This window comes from Lithobates pipiens, unplaced genomic scaffold (genome assembly GCF_037356315.1).
Source record: "Lithobates pipiens isolate NorthernLeopardFrog02 unplaced genomic scaffold, aLitPip1_a1.2 Scaffold_28, whole genome shotgun sequence".
In the NCBI taxonomy this organism is placed as follows: Eukaryota; Metazoa; Chordata; class Amphibia; order Anura; family Ranidae; genus Lithobates; species Lithobates pipiens.
Window position 1 is genome coordinate 65,788,696 of NW_027507789.1, and position 18,173 is coordinate 65,806,868.

Below are 18,173 nucleotides of genomic sequence, written 5' to 3' on the forward strand. Positions count from 1 at the left end.
TTTTCCTGCGGCCTGCCAGGTTGTGTGCTCGGATAAAGGGTCTGGTATGGATTTTTAGGGGGACCCCCACATCAATTTTTTTTTAATTTGACGCGGGGTTCCCCTTAATATCCATACCAGACCTGAAGGGTCTGATATGGATATTTAGGGGGAACCCCACGTCAATTTTTTTTACAATTTGACGCAGGGTTCCCCTTAATATCCATACCAGACGGGGCGTGGTCTCGCTATGCAGCAGTGAAGACGTGTTGTCTCTGAGCTCCGGCCCTGACCCCGCTTTTACCGCACCTTACCGCCGCATGAACACCCCCGCACGCTCGGGCACGATGGGCAGGAGAACGGGCAAGTCCCTGCCGAAAAAGGGCGCTCCAGATGGCTCGATTAAGCGCTTTCTAGCGGAGCCGGACGAGGGGGGTGACACGGATGGCCTAGGCCGCTCTCCCCTGAACTCGAGCGGGCTCGCTGGCCCCGCCCACCGCCTCGGGCCTGTTCACAGAGCTCAATCCCCGGCCTCGTCGGTGGGGTCTGCGGATGAAGAATGTGGACCGCGACACTCGGAGGTGGCGGCGCTGGTGAGCGGACTCCCTACTAAATCTGAGCTGGCCTCCATGCTCCTGGGGCTCGAAAAGTCTATCAAGCGGGAAGTGTCCGCTGTCCGTTCGGACCTGGCGCAAGTGTTGGACCGCGTGGAGGAAACGGAGTTCCGCTTGGACAAGCATGCAACCGCCATTAGATCTTTACAGACGACCACCCGTTCCCTGGCTATAGCCCACCGGTCGGCCCTATACAAGATCGAGGACCAGGAAAATCGGAACCGCCGGAATAATATCCGTATCCGCGGATTGCCGGAGGCAACCGGTGATGAGGATCTCCTCCCTACGGTCCGGGGTATTTTCAACGGCCTCCTAGGGAATGCTGCAGATCATCCCTTAAAAATTGACCGCGTGCATAGGGCCCTTAGGCCACGTAACATGGCTGTGGACAATCCGCGGGATGTGATCTGCAGGGTGCATTACTTTGAGGAAAAGGATCGCATTATGCAGAAGCTTAAGGGGACGCACGTGCTGGACTTTGACGGAGCATCGCTTTCTTTCTTCCCCGATCTGGCCAGGGAGACTCTGGAACGCCGCAGGGCCCTGCGACCCCTAACTGAACAGCTACGCTCGGCCTCCATCAATTACCGCTGGGGCTTCCCTGCTGCCCTAATTGCTCATAGAGATGGGAAAACGGCGACCCTGCGGTTCCCTGAGGACCTTGAGAAATTCTGTGCTGATCTTAACATCTCTCCGCCTGAGCTCCCGGGTTGGCAGGAAAGCATCCCGCCTCTGGAGAACACCCCTGAGGCGACATGGCAAAAGGTGTCTCGCAAGCAACGTGCTCCCTCCTTCGGCCTACCGGCTAGCCAGCCGTAGTGTGCATCCTGGCTACTACCTCTCGTTCAGTTGTCTGGTCCTGTCGACATGCCGTCCCTGGTTCCGCAAGTACATTATAGTGCATTACGGTGTCTACATAACTTTTTCGTGTTGGGGTTTTTTTTTTTTTTTTTTTTTTTTTTTTTTCTCTGTTCTATTTTTGGTTCCCAAATTATTATTTTTTTTTTTTTTTACACTTACGCACTAACTTTCTGCGTTGCCCGGGGTGTGCGCAGCAGGGGGGCCCGGATCCTTGGAACATGTTCCTGTGAGACTTGTGACCGGTGGTTCCTTCCTTTCGTATACCATAGGATAACTGTACATGCGGGAGGCTTGTGTTCCTTATTTCCAATTTGGCCTCTGGTTTTATGTTTAGTTGCTAGGGGTGGTTCGTTTAATTTAGTTTTTCCCTAAGCAAGGTGCTTATATGCATAAGTATGAATATATGTTTGATGTATGGGGGTTGGGGTCGGAGCTACGGCTTGTAACACCTGTTCTGGGTGGCCGTGGACTGCTGCTGGCTGGCCCCTCCTTGTACCTGGAGAGGGGGCGTCGGATGGATCCTCGTCTCCGGACTTCTGCCGAGTTCTCGGCGGGGGGTCTGGGGGTGGGGGCTTGTCCGATTGCCCCTGTATTACAGTGCAGGCGGCTGCGAGCTCATGTAACCCTCGGACTGATCGGGGCTGCGGCCCCCGGTACCGAGGAGATGGTGGCTATTGTTATTGCTGACCTGTTCTCTCTCTCTCTTACCCCTTCTCTGTCTCTTCTCTTCTGCTTCTTTCTCACCCGCTCTCTTTGCCCTCCTGTCTCCCTATCCCTCTGCCTTTGGTCCTGTCTCGTGATAGCAGTGTATTTGTTCTGGTCTCTGGCGGTTCCCCATGGCCACGTTAGAATTGTTATCATTTAATGTGCGGGGCCTACACGCCCCTGGTAAACGCCATAACTTATACCGGGAACTGGGTCGCCTGCGGGGGGACGTGGTCTTCCTGCAGGAGACCCATCTTACTCACACCACGTCGGTGAAGTTGTCCTCGCCGCAATACCCCACTTGGTATTATAGCCTATCTGATGTGCACAAAGCAAAAGGGGTGGCCATAGGGTTCCGCAGGGGTACTCCTTTTCACTTGATTGACATGTTGTGTGACCCACTCGGACGCTTTCTGTTCCTCAAGGGTAGCCTCGGTGGGCTGCAGTGTACGCTGGCGACCCTCTATGCACCTAACCGTGACCAGGCCACCTTTATAGCCGCTACGCTGAGAAAGCTGAGAGACTTTGCTAGCGGATGCGTTGTCCTAGCCGGGGACTTTAATACTCCGTTAGAACCCGCGCTTGATACCTCTCTGGGAAGGTCCTCGGTTTCATATAAAAGCCTCGCGTTTATTCGTAAACGCCTCTTTGACGCCCAGTTAATTGAGGTATGGAGGACGATGCATCCGAGGGCGAGGGACTACTCATATTTCTCGAGTGTTCACCAATCTTACTCCAGGATTGACTATTTCTTCCTTGACCATCACCATCTTCCCCTTTTGTCAAATTCCAGTATTGCATCTTCGCCCCTGTCAGATCATGCCCCTATTTTACTTACCCTTAATATTGCATCACTGCCCCATAGATCTACCAATTGGAAGCTGAATGAGAACCTGATTAGTGAGGAGGCAGACATCGTATCCATGCGGGAAGAACTCACCCAATATTTTCTTGATAACGCTCAACCCGAAACCTCCCCGGGAACACTTTGGGAAGCCCATAAGGCCCACATAAGGGGTAAGTTTATGGAGTTAGGGGCCAGGAGGAAAAGGGAAGCGGTATTGCGACAAACTAAGCTACTGTCGGACATTGCCTCTCTTGAATCCCAACATAAGGCCAGCTTGGCGCAAGCTACTCTCCACTCCCTATCGGAGAAAAGGGAGGAGTTGAAAGCTTTATTCCATGAACAATGGAAGCGAGAAGCCCGTAGAGTGTCCCAAAAATTTCACGAGTGGGGTAACAAGCCGGGGAGGCTCCTGGCACGCTCCCTGCGTCAGACTAAGACTAGGACGTTTATTGAAAAAATTAAAACACCTTCTGATACACTTACGTATGAGACCTCCGGAATTGCCAAAGAATTCCATGCATTTTACCAAAGCCTATACCGCGTTCCCTCAGCGGTGTCGGATTTGGAGACTAAAAAGACTTTAATTCGGGAGTACTTGCAGCGGGCTGACTTACCTAGATTGGACCCGGCGGTCCTTGACACTTTGGATGGGGAACTCTCTGTCCAAGAGTTCAGTGTTGCATTGAGGGCAATGGCGAGTGGCAAGGCCCCCGGTCCGGATGGCTTTACGGCCTTGTACTATAAGACCTTTGCAGGGACCTTGCTGCCCCGCCTTGCCTCCTACGCGAACACGATTTCGAGGGGGGGGTCTTTTCGCTCTGAAACCTTGCACGCACATATCTCTGTGCTTCCTAAGCCGGAGAAAGATCCTAGCCTCTGTGGGAGCTATCGCCCAATATCCCTCCTAAACTTAGATGCCAAATTATACGCTAAAGTTATTGCGAATCGGTTACTCCCTCTCCTCCCGCGATGGGTTTCTAATGCGCAGACTGGGTTTATTCCGGGCAGGGAGGCACGTGACAATGCCCTTCGCACTTTTTCCTTGATGGACTATGTGCGGAAGACCTCCCAGTCCACCCTGTTACTCTCCACGGATGCTGAAAAAGCTTTTGACAGGGTGGACTGGGAGTAACTGATGGCCACCCTATCTCATCTGGGGGTCGGGCGGACCCTCTTGTCCCACATCTCGGCTTTATATCAATCCCCAACGGCACAAATCCGGATCAATGGTTCCTTAAGCGACTCTTTTACACTCTATAATGGTACGCGTCAGGGTTGCCCCCTCTCACCGATACTCTTCGCCATCTCTTTAGAACCTTTCCTCTCCACAATTAAAAACAATCCGAACATACATGGGATCACTGTTGCAACTACCGAACACAAATATGCGGCATATGCTGACGACATCCTGTTTTATGTCCAACAACCCTTGATTACCCTCCCTAATTTGATGTCTGCCTTCTCACAATTCGGCCTTATATCCAATTTTAAAATCAACATGTCCAAATCGGAAATTCTAAATGTTACCGTTCCTGTGGAGGAGGTCCGTCTCCTCCAAGCCTCATTCCCCTTTACCTGGCAAGCCCACAAAATGAAGTACTTAGGTATTTATCTTACCTCCAAGCCCCAAGCCCTCTTTAGTGCTAATTACATTCCCCTCATTAACGCCATCAGATCTGATCTACGTCGCTGGTCACAGGTTGCTCATTCATGGCTAGGTAAGATTGGAGTGATTAAAATGAATGTCCTGCCCAGGGTGTTGTTCCTCTTCCAGATGGTCCCTGTGGGTATCCCGGCGAGCTTTTTCGTGCTTTTGGAGTCCCTGATTGGGCAGTACGTTTGGAACAGAGGGCGTCCGAGGTTGTCCAGAGCCCTTTTATATAGGCCCAAGCGGCTGGGAGGTTTGGCTCTACCGAATGTTAAACTGTATTATATGGCTACTGTCTTATGCAGGATCTCAGATTGGAAGTTCCACAAAAACTCAAAACTGTGGGTTGCTCTTGACCATGCGCTCAGCGGCACTGATTTATACACCCTAGTTTGGATTCCCCAGAAATATAGGTCGGTGGCTCTCAATACCTCCACTCTTACCCTCTCTACTCTACGGAATTGGGACTTGCTCTGTAAAAAACACAGGTGGCTCTTTAATTCACCCATCATGCCTTTGACCGGCCATAACTACTTCCCTCCGGGAAATATTGACCCCAGAATCTATTCCTGGAAACTGGCGGATTCACCCCTTTTGCACCATGTTGCCAATCAAGCGGGCGTCTTACCCTTGTCTCAACTGATACCCTCTGCGCAGGCGACTCTTATGGATCACTGGACTTACCGACAACTAGTGGATTTTGTTCACTCCCTCCCGAAACCTCTTCGCTCTCTATCTGAACTAACCCCCATTGAATCTGCTTTTCTAGAAGACCAACCAGTGGAGCGACCCTTGTCCTTTTTCTACCACACCTTACAGCTTCTTTCGACTACGGGTAACCCCACCTTTTTGGCCAATTGGGAGCAAGATTTGCACAGCACGGTTTCGGAGGCACAAAAACTCACTATTCTGTCCATGGCCCACTTATCTTCTACGGCTTCAAGGACTGCAGAAGTGAACTATAAGTTGTTAACGAGGTGGCATTATACTCCGGTTGTCCTGCATAAACTCTTCCCGCAAACGTCACCTCTCTGTTGGAGAGGTTGTGGGGAATGGGCCTCCCACGCCCATATTTGGTGGCTCTGTCCCCTGATCAGACCTTATTGGGTAACAATTTTATATTGGATGAGGGTTATTTTAGGGTATGAGGTTTCGAATGATCCCTGGGTAATACTATTTCACTGCACAGGCTCCCCGGCAGGATCCTATAAGAAGTCTGTGACCGCTCACTTGCTTAACGCTGCAAAAGCGCTTATTCCACGTCAGTGGAAACAATCCACGATCCCATCCCTACGCCAATGGCTGCTGGAGGTGGACCGTATATATCAATTGGAAGATCTTACATACTCCCTCCGAGGAAAAGCAGACTTGGGGAAACGGATTTGGGCCTGCTGGGTAGCCTTTAAGTATACATCTGATTATGCGAATATAATGGCGCGAACTGGGTAAATCCTTATGTTTTGGTATAATTCTTGTGTGTTATTTATTTTCTGGTGCGGGACAGGACCGGGCAGTCCCTCTCCTTTTCTCTTGCCCCCCCCCCCCGTCTCCCCCCCTTTCTTTCTTCATCCCCCCTCTCTTTATTCTCTTCTACTATATCCTCTTTGTCTTCTTTTCCTTCTTTTGTCTTTTTCTTTTTCTTCAGTGACTTGGTTCAACAACAAGTTGGTCGGTCCGTCAAGGGTTGCATGATTGTGTATCTACTATCCATATACTTGGCTGGAGAACACTTCTGTTATACAGAGTGGGTGTGCTTCACAGCTCCTCAGGAGCTCCCTCGTAAGATTGTGTGGTTAGCGAGTTGTGGTTACATGTCCTGCCATATATATCTTTTGTATCTTTTGTAACCCTGATGTCACTATCTATGGCCTACTGTTGATAATACGCCGTATGTCACTGTATTCTTATGCTTTATTCTCTAATAAACACAAATTAAACAAAAAAATATCCATACCAGACCTGAAGGGCCTGGTAATTGAATTCGGGGGACCCCCTACGCTTTTTTATTTATTTACCGTATATACTCGAGTATAGGCCGACCCGAATATAAGCCGAGGCCCCCAATTTACCCCCAAAAAAACTGGCAAACTTATTGACTCGTGTATAAGCCGAGGGTGAGACATGCCTGTCCATCCCTGTGTGTGTGTCCGTCCCTGTGTGTCCGTCCATCCCTGTGTGTCCGTCCATCCCTGTGTGTGTGTGTGTCCATCCATCCATCCATCCCTGTGTGTGTGTGTGTCCATCCATCCATCCATCCCTGTGTGTGTGTGTCTCCATCCATCCATCCATCCCTGTGTGTGTGTGTCTCCATCCATCCATCCATCCCTGTGTGTGTGTGTCTCCATCCATCCATCCATCCCTGTGTGTGTGTGTCTCCATCCATCCATCCCTGTGTGTGTGTGTCCATGTGTGTGTGTGTGTGTGTGTGTGTGTGTGTGTGTGTGTGTGTGTGTGTCCAGCCTACCTGTGTCCCGAGCCTGTGTCCCGAGCCTCCGTCCCGTGCCTTGCCTCCGTCCCGTGCCGTGCCTTGCCTCCTTGCCTCCGTCCCGTGCCTTGCCTCCTTGCCTCCGTCCCGTGTCGTGCCTTGCCTCCGTCCCGTCCCGTGCCGTGCCGTGCCTTGCCTTGCCTCCGTCCCGTGCCTTGCCAGGATCGCCGCTCTTCGTCGGCGCCTCGGCGGACATACTACAATTCGAAAGCCGCGCCTCCGCCTCCGCCTCCGCCTGTGATAGGCGGAACACTGAATTTCCCAGCAGCCTGTGTTCCGCCTATCACGGACATCGTCTCATCCTCGTACTACGGACGAGGATGAGACGATGTCCGTGATAGGCGGAACACAGGCTGCTGGGAAATTCAGTGTTCCGCCTATCACAGGCGGAGGCGGAGGCGGAGGCGCGGCTTTCGAATTGTAGTATGTCCGCCGTCTGTCTGCTCGATACGCTGATCGAGCAGTCAGACGGCGATGACTCGAGTATAAGCCGAGGGGGGCACTTTCAGCCTCAAAAAAGAGGCTGAAAATCTCGGCTTATACTCGAGTATATACGGTATTTATTTATTTTTATCAATGACTTTCAATGAGTGTTCTCTGTATTACAGAGCCGACAATTCATAATAGCTGCGAGTGATTTTAAAGGACTTTTTTTCCTGCATAAATTACACTTTGTGCAAGGACAGTTCTAAGCACCAGAAACATGCGCCCCTTCATGGGCATACTATAGACACCCCCCCCCCCGTACAAAATTTAAAGGAATATTACGCTTTTATTGTTTCACTTTAATCATTATTAAAATCACTGCTCCCGAAAAAACTGCCGTTTTTAAAACTTTTTTTTGCATTGATACATGTCCCCTGGGTCAGGACCCAGGTCCCCAAACACTTTTTAGGACAGTAACTTGCAGAATCTTTTCTCTCTGTCAAATCTTTTTTTTCTGTCGAATATTTTCTCTATATAATCTTGGACTAATAGATGTAAGGTTAGGCACATTCGACCACAGGTTCTATAGACACAGATTGTTATTGTCACGTTGAATCTCCTATTCTATATCGAACTGTTGTAACAATGAAAACAAAAATAAAGCATTTATTTATGTTGTATCTTTCGTTTTTTCGGATTCTGTGCTTTCGTTATCGTTTGTCAAAACGAAAACGAAAATAGCTGAAATTCGGACGAAAATGCATTCGGAAGAAAACAAATGCACACGTCTATGCATCTATAAGGACTGAGCAGATTGTTGCAATGTCCCCTTCAACCTATGGTTGGGAAGCTAGTATAGTTTGATTTTTATAACATTTTTCATTACTTGTCTTCTTGTTCCCTTAGCATCATGGTCAAGTTTTCCATATCTTGGATCTCATTAATTTTAGCAAGCCAGTGTGTTTTATTGGGAGTCACCATACTCTTTTATCTGGAATGCAAGCTCTGGCTGCATTACGAAGATGTTTCAATAACAAATTTTTGGATCACTTGTTTAAGAGTGGTGCATCATGTAGTAGAAAGGCCACAGTGGAATATCTTAACATATGATCTTATCTTTGGGCTTTTGCTGATGACATTAGGTTGACATCAGTTTGAAACACTTCTGTGAGCATTCAGAATTCAGGTTCAGCTGTGGTTGACAGGTTTTGCAGACCCTCATGGTTTTTATTGGTATCCAAGTCCCCTTTGTAGAGATTTCTTTATTCTTCTGCCCCGTACACAGGGTCGGACATTCCAATGACAAAATTCGTCAGATTTTTTCCGACAGATTTTGGCCCAAACTTGTCTTGCATACACACGGTCGCACAAAGCTGTCGGAAAATCCGATCGTTCAGAACGAGGAGATGTACAACACCTAAGACGGGACTATAAAGAGGCCAGTAGCCAATAGCTTTCATATCGTAATTTATTTGGAGCATGCGTGGCACTTTGTGCATCGGAATTGTCTACACACGAACGGAATTTAAACGATTGGATTTTGTTGTCGGAAAATTTTAGATCCAGATCTCAAACTTTGTGTGTCAGAAATTCAGACGGAAAAAGTAATTTCCGTCGGAACACAGTCCAACAACACAGTCCGATCGCACATTTTCCGTCGGAAAGTGTGTACAGGGCATTCCTGTTCATGAGGCCACACGGGAACAGAATAGACAGCAGTCTGGAAAATAATCTAATATTGGCCAGTATGAAAAATCTCAGTACATTTGATGGCTTGATAAATGTCGTTCCAAAGTGATTCAAATTTTTGTTTGCTTTTAACATTTGATCTTGGAATGAATGGACTTTCCCAAACAAAAATTGCATTCACTGTTTGAGTAAAAATTTCCATCCTGCTACTTCGAATTTTCTCGAATGGAATAATAACTACCAACGGTCAAAAACGACCATTGAGTTTGAACCCCCAATGATTGGAAGTTAAATAAATGTTTTAAAATTTACATTTTGAACAGAATTCCACTACTGTATAATGAGCTTAACTCTTCCTCACCCATCCAATTACAATAAGCCAGAGGCCTGCACAGTACTTAGCATGTGTAACGTTTTACAATAAAGTACAGTGGGGACCTAATCTGATTTTAAGCTTGAGAAGTCATTTGTAGACATCAGAATGACCAGATTTTTCCTCGACTCTAAATAATTGAGAAAAACACTCAATTACAATTAATGCCGCGTACACACGACCGGACTTTCGGCAGACTAGACCTGACGGTCTTCCCGAACAAACAGACTTGGCCACACACAGTCCATTCATTTTGAACGTGATGATGTAAATGGGACTAAACAAGGAAGTTCAATAGCCAGTAGCTAATAACTTCCCTTGCCTCATAATTGGTCCGTTGGACCAGCACACAGACGAACGGTTTTCCCGATTTTAGTCCGTCGGAGTTGAGTTCGTATTTCTAGGTCCATCTGATTTTTTTTTTTCGAAAAACAATTGGACTAGTCCACACACAATCAGATTGTCTGACGGACTAATCCCTTCGGACCTATTCTGCCAGAAGGTCCGGTGGTGTGTACGCGGCATTAATGTTTTTACAATAACTTACAAAATTTGAGTAATTCACTCAATATCAAACTGCAGTAGTATCTGTGCAAGGCTTACAGGTCAGTTTTCTAATCAAGATACTTTGTGGACGGTGAAGGGTTGAGAGAGCTGCAATAAATTGAATTGTGCGTGAAGTCTGCTGAGCTTCTAATACACCATTGTAAAAAAAAATACAGACACTTAGTGGTATCAAACTATATTGCAAAGTGATGTCCCTCCAGTTGATTCTGTATCCTCCACTTAATTGGAAATATCTGCTAAAACCTGGTAGTTAAGGCCTCCCCTCTTTCCATCTCCACCTATCAATTTTTAACCGACTGCTGTCCATCCTGGTGCTCACTGTGACTCCTTTCTAAACCCTGTTCTACTAGTTTAAATTTCAACCATTTTTTCAAGGAACTGCATAATGTAATTTTCAATTCTTTCTTTGGCCAAATGTTGCAGCCCCTGATATTGGTCTGCAATACTTGGGGTCCCAATTGCATGGCTGGTATATTGCTATTTTGACATCATATTACATCCATTTGGTTTTATCAGTTTGTTTTCATCCAACCATACAGGGACTGCTTTGTGGAATGCCATGGTCTCAGTGGATTTCCACTGGGCAATTTCTTCATTGTACAATATCCAAGGATCTAAAGCCCCATACACACTATCAGATTTTCTGCTGATTTTTGTCTTCAGATTTACCATAACCATGTATTGCAAGGACCTACCTGATTGCATACAAATTGAAACTCCTAAGGTTTGACCTCATATTATATGATTTTGCTAAATCTGAAGGAAAAAATCAGCAGAAAAACTTATAGTGTGTATGGGGCTTAACTTATTGCCACCCCCCCCCCCCCCCCAGTAGCTTACGCTTACATTTGATTTGATCCTCTGCTTCTCCATTTGTTACCAGGAGAGGGGAGGAAAACCCCGGGTAAGCTCAAAGTCGATCCTAGTAAAAGGTTAGATAGTGCTGAGGACTTTCTTCCTACCACTTTGTACCAGTGTTGGTGCTTGCACAGCCCAATTGTAAAGCACTGTCACGCAGCAGAGGAATAAGGCTGGCCAACACTATTATGAAAATTGCCACTGCATTTGGCGGCTTGAGGAATATTGTTCGAAAGTACTTCAAAACAGTGGCGTAACTAGAACCTTCAGGGCCCAGATGCAAGAAACCATGAAGGGCCCCCCTGAACCCCAGCCAGGGCCCTTCCCTCCGAGTCCGGTGGTGGAACTCCAGGGCATGGTCACAGGTATGACCTTTGTGAGCCCTGTAGTTCCACCACTGGTTGGGGAAAACAGACATCGGACTGAGCGGCAATGCATGGAGCAGGAGAGGGGTACTCTGAGGAGCCGGCCGAGGTCATGCGGGGAATGCACAACTAAAGAGCAGCCAGTGCGATTAGTAGAGCATGGAGCTCTGCTAGTCACCCTCCACCTCCAGCCACCCGTGTGCATGGTGCACTGGTACCCCTAGCTGCCTATGCTGCTGCCGGCCATATGTAGAGGGGGCTGCATGGGCCCCCTGCATCACAGGGCCCGGTTGCGGTCGCGACTGCTGCACCCCCTATAGTTACGCCCCTGCTTCAAAATGTTGTTTGCTTTTAATATTCGATTTTGGAATAAATGGACTTTACAAAACGAAAACCAAAAATTTGCTCATTCCAGAAAAGTTTTCCATCCTATTCCTTTCCCATCACTGTGGTTGAAACTGAACGCCAATTTGACCCCTCTAACAATCAGAAAATCGGATAAATGTTCTTGAAGCAAAAAATAAAAATGATAAAATTGTACTAGTGTATAGCCAGCGTAACCTCCCTGACCATATTCCCGAGTCTGGCTCGGGGTTAGATTTCAGTACCAAAAGCGGTAACCCCGAGCCAGGCTTGGGGTCCCATTGCAGGATCCATGTAGGATTACTTACCTTGTCCCCTGGATCCTGTGATGTCTCCCTGCTGTGATCTGTGAGCCGCTGTGTCTCGCTTGATCTGTCACAGTGCCGAGCTCCTTTCCCTGCGAGCACTGTGATGCACAGGGACGGAGTTCTGCTCCAAATTCAAAAAGTGAAAAACACAGTATAGATACAGTATACTGTAATCTTACAGATTGGAGTACTGTATCAAATAATTACACATCCCCTTTGTCCCTAGTGCTTTGTCCAGTGTCCTGCATGCAGTTTTATATTATACATTTTGATTTGATTACATTATTGAATAATTTTTATTATTATTACATTATTATTTTTTATAATTTTTTATAGTTATTTATTATATTATAATTTATGATTTTGTGTTTCAAATGTTATCATACCCGGGATGTATACTAGACTCTTGTTTGGACAGATTTAAGTGAGTTATTTCCAAGAATTACAGGCCTACAATATAAAACCCAAAATAATGGTACCGCTTTCAGCACCTAAAAGCTGAAATAATCATACCGCCGGGGAGATTAAGTCACATGCTTTGAATAACCAGAATTACTGGCCATTGGTTTTTATTCAAAGCAGCCAAACGAAGCAGCAGGGGAGAAACATAAAATGTAGTATTGCAATATAGTGAACCCACTCCTTTACCTGAATGGACAAATGACAGGTTCACTTTAAGAGTCTTTTCATTAGAGAAACATTAAAACCACAATTGCAAACCTCTCTAAAATGTTAGTTCCCTGGATGTCATACTGACCTTCTTTCTTCAATACCACAAGTCACTGACCTGGGTACTGGAATTTTTTATATAAATGTCAATGAGATCCTTGACACTAATTACTTGGGGTGATTGGCCAGCATTCAAGAAAGTGGGCCCTCTGTCAAAATAAGAAGACCAAATGGGAAGAAAAACAAGGACAGAAAGACATACTAAAAAAAGACTCATGTAATAATTCTGTTTATGTTGCATGAGGAACACATTTACATGGCAATTATAGACTTATAATATAGACTTATAGACTTATAATATTACAAACATGTGCAGGCTTGGGTTACCTACAGAAACAAGGTGCCTGGGTATGCCCAGCCTGGTCATCAAGTGATCATTCTCTAGATCAACTTTTGTGCACGTTTTCATTGAAGAACATACTTGATTGTGACCAGATAGAGTAATGCCCCGTACACACGATCGGATTTTCCGACAACAAATGTTGGATGTGAGCTTGTTGGCAGAAAGTCCGAACGTGTGTATGCACCATCGAACATTTGTTGTCGGAATTTCCACCAACAAATGTTGGCTAGCAGATTCTCAAATTTTCTGCCAACAAATGTTTGTTGTCAGACTTTCTGATTGTGTGTACACAAATTAGTCGGACAAAAGTCCATGCATGCTCGCAATCAAGTACGTCTTTTACGTCTTTTACGTCACTGTGTTCATAATTGTTGGCCAACATTTGTGTGACCGTGTGTATGCAAGACAAGTTGGAGCCAACATCCTTCGACCAAAAAACAGGTTTTGTTGTCAGAAAGTTTGATCATGTGTATGGGGCATTAGTGCTCAAGTGCTGGTATGTCCCACGGGAAAACAGTAGCGAACCACTGGAAATATGAAATAATACCATTCAATTTATCACCCTTATCACCCTAGGCAGGAGACATCGGGTGTAGATGCATAAAATTATTTCCAGAAACACTGAATCAAGCAAACATTATTATCTGTATCCTTGGTATGTCATGTATATTCTGAGTGCTACATGCATTTTAATCCACTGTATTGTATGCAACTAGTTGTCCTCAGAAAAAGGGTTAACACTGAAGTGTGACCAGTTGTCAGCGAATGATTAGCAACATCTAATGAAATGAAACTGGTAATCCAGGCATTATCTTCTACCACAGGGCAGATCTGCATTGCTAAACAGATAAATAGCTTGCAAACACTCCCATCACTGTCCAAACAACTTATGAAGCTTGTGCCTCACTACCCCCTGCCAGCAGGTGAAAGGAAAACGTGCTAACAGCTTGTTTGCAAAGTCATTTATAGTGATAATGAATGTGACATATACAGTGGCGTTGTGTGACATACGTAATACTGCAAGCAACCTGTAGCTTTCCAGCTGTCAAACCTAAGAAGCGGGCACTCAGAAAACCATGAAGCTAAGATAAAAGGGTAGCAATGCATGGGCATAGCTCTCTCAATGATTGTTGGGCAGCAAGAGGTTTGCGCATCTATGTCAGAGCTTCAGATTGCCTTGATCACCTGTGACTTTCCCACACCTTGGGTGCAGGGATCCATTTACCATAACATGACTTGTAGGTCAGTGTATGCCTTCACAGTCTGTCCAAAATAGTAGAGTATATTTAGTAAGGTTGAATAAAGACATCAGTCCAACCTGAGTATCATCAGTCCCTACCCTCAAGGAGCCCCCAATCTAAGGTCCCCAACTCACATTCATATACTAGGGCCAATTTTTTTTTTTGGACAGAAGTCAATTAACCTACCAGCATGTCTTTGGAGGGTGGGAGGAAACCCAAACAGGTACAGGTAGAACATGCAAATTCAAGGCAGGTAGTGTTGTGGTTGGGATTTGAACCAGTGACCCTTTTTACGGCTAGGTGAGAGTGCTAACCACTACACCACTGTGCCGCCCTAATAATAAAAAAAAATAAAAATAAAAAAATTCGGACAGACATTAACTCAAAGGGGTCCATTTATAAAGCTATGTATGGCTTAAAGAGGAAGTAAACCCTGATGAGTTTACTTCCTCTTTCATTCCCTGCAAAGGTAAAGCATAATGGACTACTATGCATTGCATAGTAGCCCATTATGTGTCACTTACCTGACACAGGAGCCAGCAAAGTCGCCGCTGTCCCCTGTAGTCCGCCGCATCCATCTTGTTGGTGGGGTCTTGTAGCTCCGCCGCTGTCATTCGGCAAAGCCGCCATGACGTCACTCCCGCGCATGCGCACGGGAGCCGACACGCGCGGCAGCTCCGTCGCTGAGAATGCCGCGCTCAGTGCGCCTGCGCGCCGCTGTCTATGGCGCATGCGCCGTAGACAGAGGTGCCTGTTTTCGGGCAAATATCTCCTAAACCATATAGGTTTAGGAGATATTGCTTGGACCTACAGGTAAGCCTTAATCTAGGCTTACCTGTAGGTCAAAGTGGTTTGTAAGGGTTTACAACCACTTTAACCACCTGCATACCACTGATTTTGTGATTAAACCTACTCTAGGACATTTATAAAGCACGGATGTGTTCTTTATAAATGTGGTTTGTGCTATGCTTTCTTCAGAATCTGAAGCAAGAAGTGTCCCATTTGCTTTAATAAATGTGTGAAAAATTGCAATGAAAAGGGTCAGGGCAGTGTGGCCAGCGATGTCCAAAGTTCAGGTTCAGTTTAAAGAATTAGTAAGGCTTTAGGAAGATGGAGTCTCAAAAATCTGTCTAAACTTACTGTACCTGTTGGCGACTTACCTCAGCATTGTCTTCAGTCAAAGTTAATAAAGACATTACTGACATTGGCGTCTACAAGGCAGAGGTGCTGTAGGCCGTGGCCTTGTGGCTTCATAGTGGCTTTTAGTAACCTGGCTGAGAACTGGGATACTAACGGACCTGCTTAGTACATCTGACATGAAACTTTGAACAGTAACATCCCTACCCACCATTGGTAATGCCTTATTAATTTTTAATTTAGTCTCAAACTCTAAACCTGCTATACAAACTGCTATAGAGGAACTGTTTTTTTTTGTTTTTTAATGTATTTGACATACATGCTTCTGGACTCTGGGGTCCTGCAAATAATATGCCCAGTCCTGAAAGTCATCAAGAATTTTGTGTTCATTTTTAATTTAGTTTTGAATATTGGTCTACTTTAATCCCAAAGCAGCCTGGATGTTTCAGGTCATACAAACAGTCACATATATTATGAAAATGTCAGGCGATGACAGCCAAGTACAGCCACGCCAGTCCTGTTATAAGTTATAAATGCGTATTGTCCTGGAAGATATGCATTCTTGTTGTCCTATACCAATCGGGCAATAATTGTTTAAATTCAACTGTGAGAAACAAACTACTACAGCTGAAAGTTTAATAGGTCTTCATTGCTTGAATATGATCTGACCCAAAGGATAGCTCAACATCTGGTTTTTAGGCTGAAAAGTTTCAGAGCCTATGGTCCGGTTCACACTGAGGCAGCGCGATTTGCAGCGCGACTGCCTCAGGCGGCCTGGACACGACCGCTGTGGCGACTTGCAAAATGACTTCTGTATATAAGTCAATGCAAGGCGCCTCAAGCCGCCCCCAAAGTCGTACAGGAACCTTTTTCTAAGTCGGAGCGACTTGTGTCGCTCCGATTAGAACGGTTCCATTGTACAGAACGGAACGCTACTTGTCAAGCGGCTAAGTCACCTGACAAGTCGTCCCAGTGTGAACCGACCCTATCTGCCTAAGGCCTGATTCACACCTATGCATTTTTAGTGCTTTTTGCATTTTGCAGTTTTGCACTACAGTACATTTAAGGTGGTTTCCTATGGAACACGTTCTGTAGTACAAATCTGCAAAATGCAGCAAGCACTAAAAATGCATAGGTGTGACTTAGGCCTAAGGCCGCGTACACACGGGCGGACTGTTCGCCCAACCTTGTCCGCTGAACAGTGTTTGGGCGGACAGTCCGCTCGTGTGTGGGCTTTCAGCGGACAGTTTCAGCGGACAGTTTGACGGACAAAGTCTTTCGGAAATTCAGAAAAACTGTCCGCTGAAACTGTGTTTGAGCGAACAGTCCGCCCGTGTGTAGGCTACTTTCGAAATGAGCAAACTGTTCCCGCTCGGAGGAAAGTCTGCTCATTTTGAGCGCGTGTGAAGGTAGGCGGGGCCCGCGACGGAGACGTCGCGGGCTCCGCCGCCTGGAATGGGCTTAAAGGGGAACCCCAACGCCGAAAAAAATCGGCGTGGGGGTTCCCCCAAAGTCCACAACAGACCCTTGTCCGAGCACGCTACCCGGCCGGCCAGGAAAGGGGGGCGAGCGAGCGCGCCCCCCCTCCTGAGCCGTACCAGGCTGCGTGCCCTCAACATGGGGGGGTGCCGCCTGCAAAAGAGCTACAAGAAGGCGCGGTGGCCCGGCAGAAGAACCGAAGAGGGGGACAAGACCCCCGAAGTCTGGAGAAGAGGCCGGCGGCGGGGAGGAAGAAAGCCGGGCTCCTCCGCTAGTAAAAGAGCTACACGAAGATAGCGGAGGAGTCCGGCGAGAAGACCCCCGAAGACGGAAGACCCCCGGAGCTGTGCAATAAAATATTTTTTCTCTGTGTTGTGTTTTTTTTTGTACTTTATTTCACAGGTGAATGGGTAGGGGTACATTGTACCCCATACTCATTCACATAGGGTGGGGGGCCGGTATCCGGGGGCCCCCTTCTTAAAGGGGGCTCCCGGATTCCGATAAGCCCCCCGCCCGCAGACCCCGACAACCAACGGCCAGGGTTGTCGGGAAGAGGCCCTTGTCCTCATCAACATGGGGACAAGGTGCTTTGGGGTGGGGGGGCTGCGCGGCCCCCCCTTCCCCAAGGCACCCCCCCATGTTGAGGGCACGCGGCCTGGTACGGCTCAGGAGGGGGGGCGCGCTCGCTCGCCCCCCTTTCCTGGCCGGCCGGGTAGCGTGCTCGGACAAGGGTCTGTTGTGGACTTTGGGGGAACCCCCACGCCGATTTTTTTCGGCGTTGGGGTTCCCCTTTAAGCCCATTCCAGGCGGCGGAGCCCGCGACGTCTCCTTCGCGGGCCCCGCCTACCTGTACACGCGCTCGAAATGGGCGGATTTGCCTCCGCCTTACGTGGGCGAGTCCGTTCATTTCAAAAGTTGAGCGAACTGTTTGGCAAACAGTTCGCTGAAACAGTCCGCTCAAAAAGTGCCATGTGTGGCCATGTCCGTCCATGCTAATTTTGAGCGGACTGTTTGCCGAAACTGTTTGACAAACAAAGTTGGGCGAACAGTCCGCCCGTGTGTACGCGGCCTAAGGCCTAGTTTACATCTATGCAGGTTGCAGTTTGCATATTCCAGGTGCATTTTGCGTTTCTCAACACACGTTTTTGATTCATTG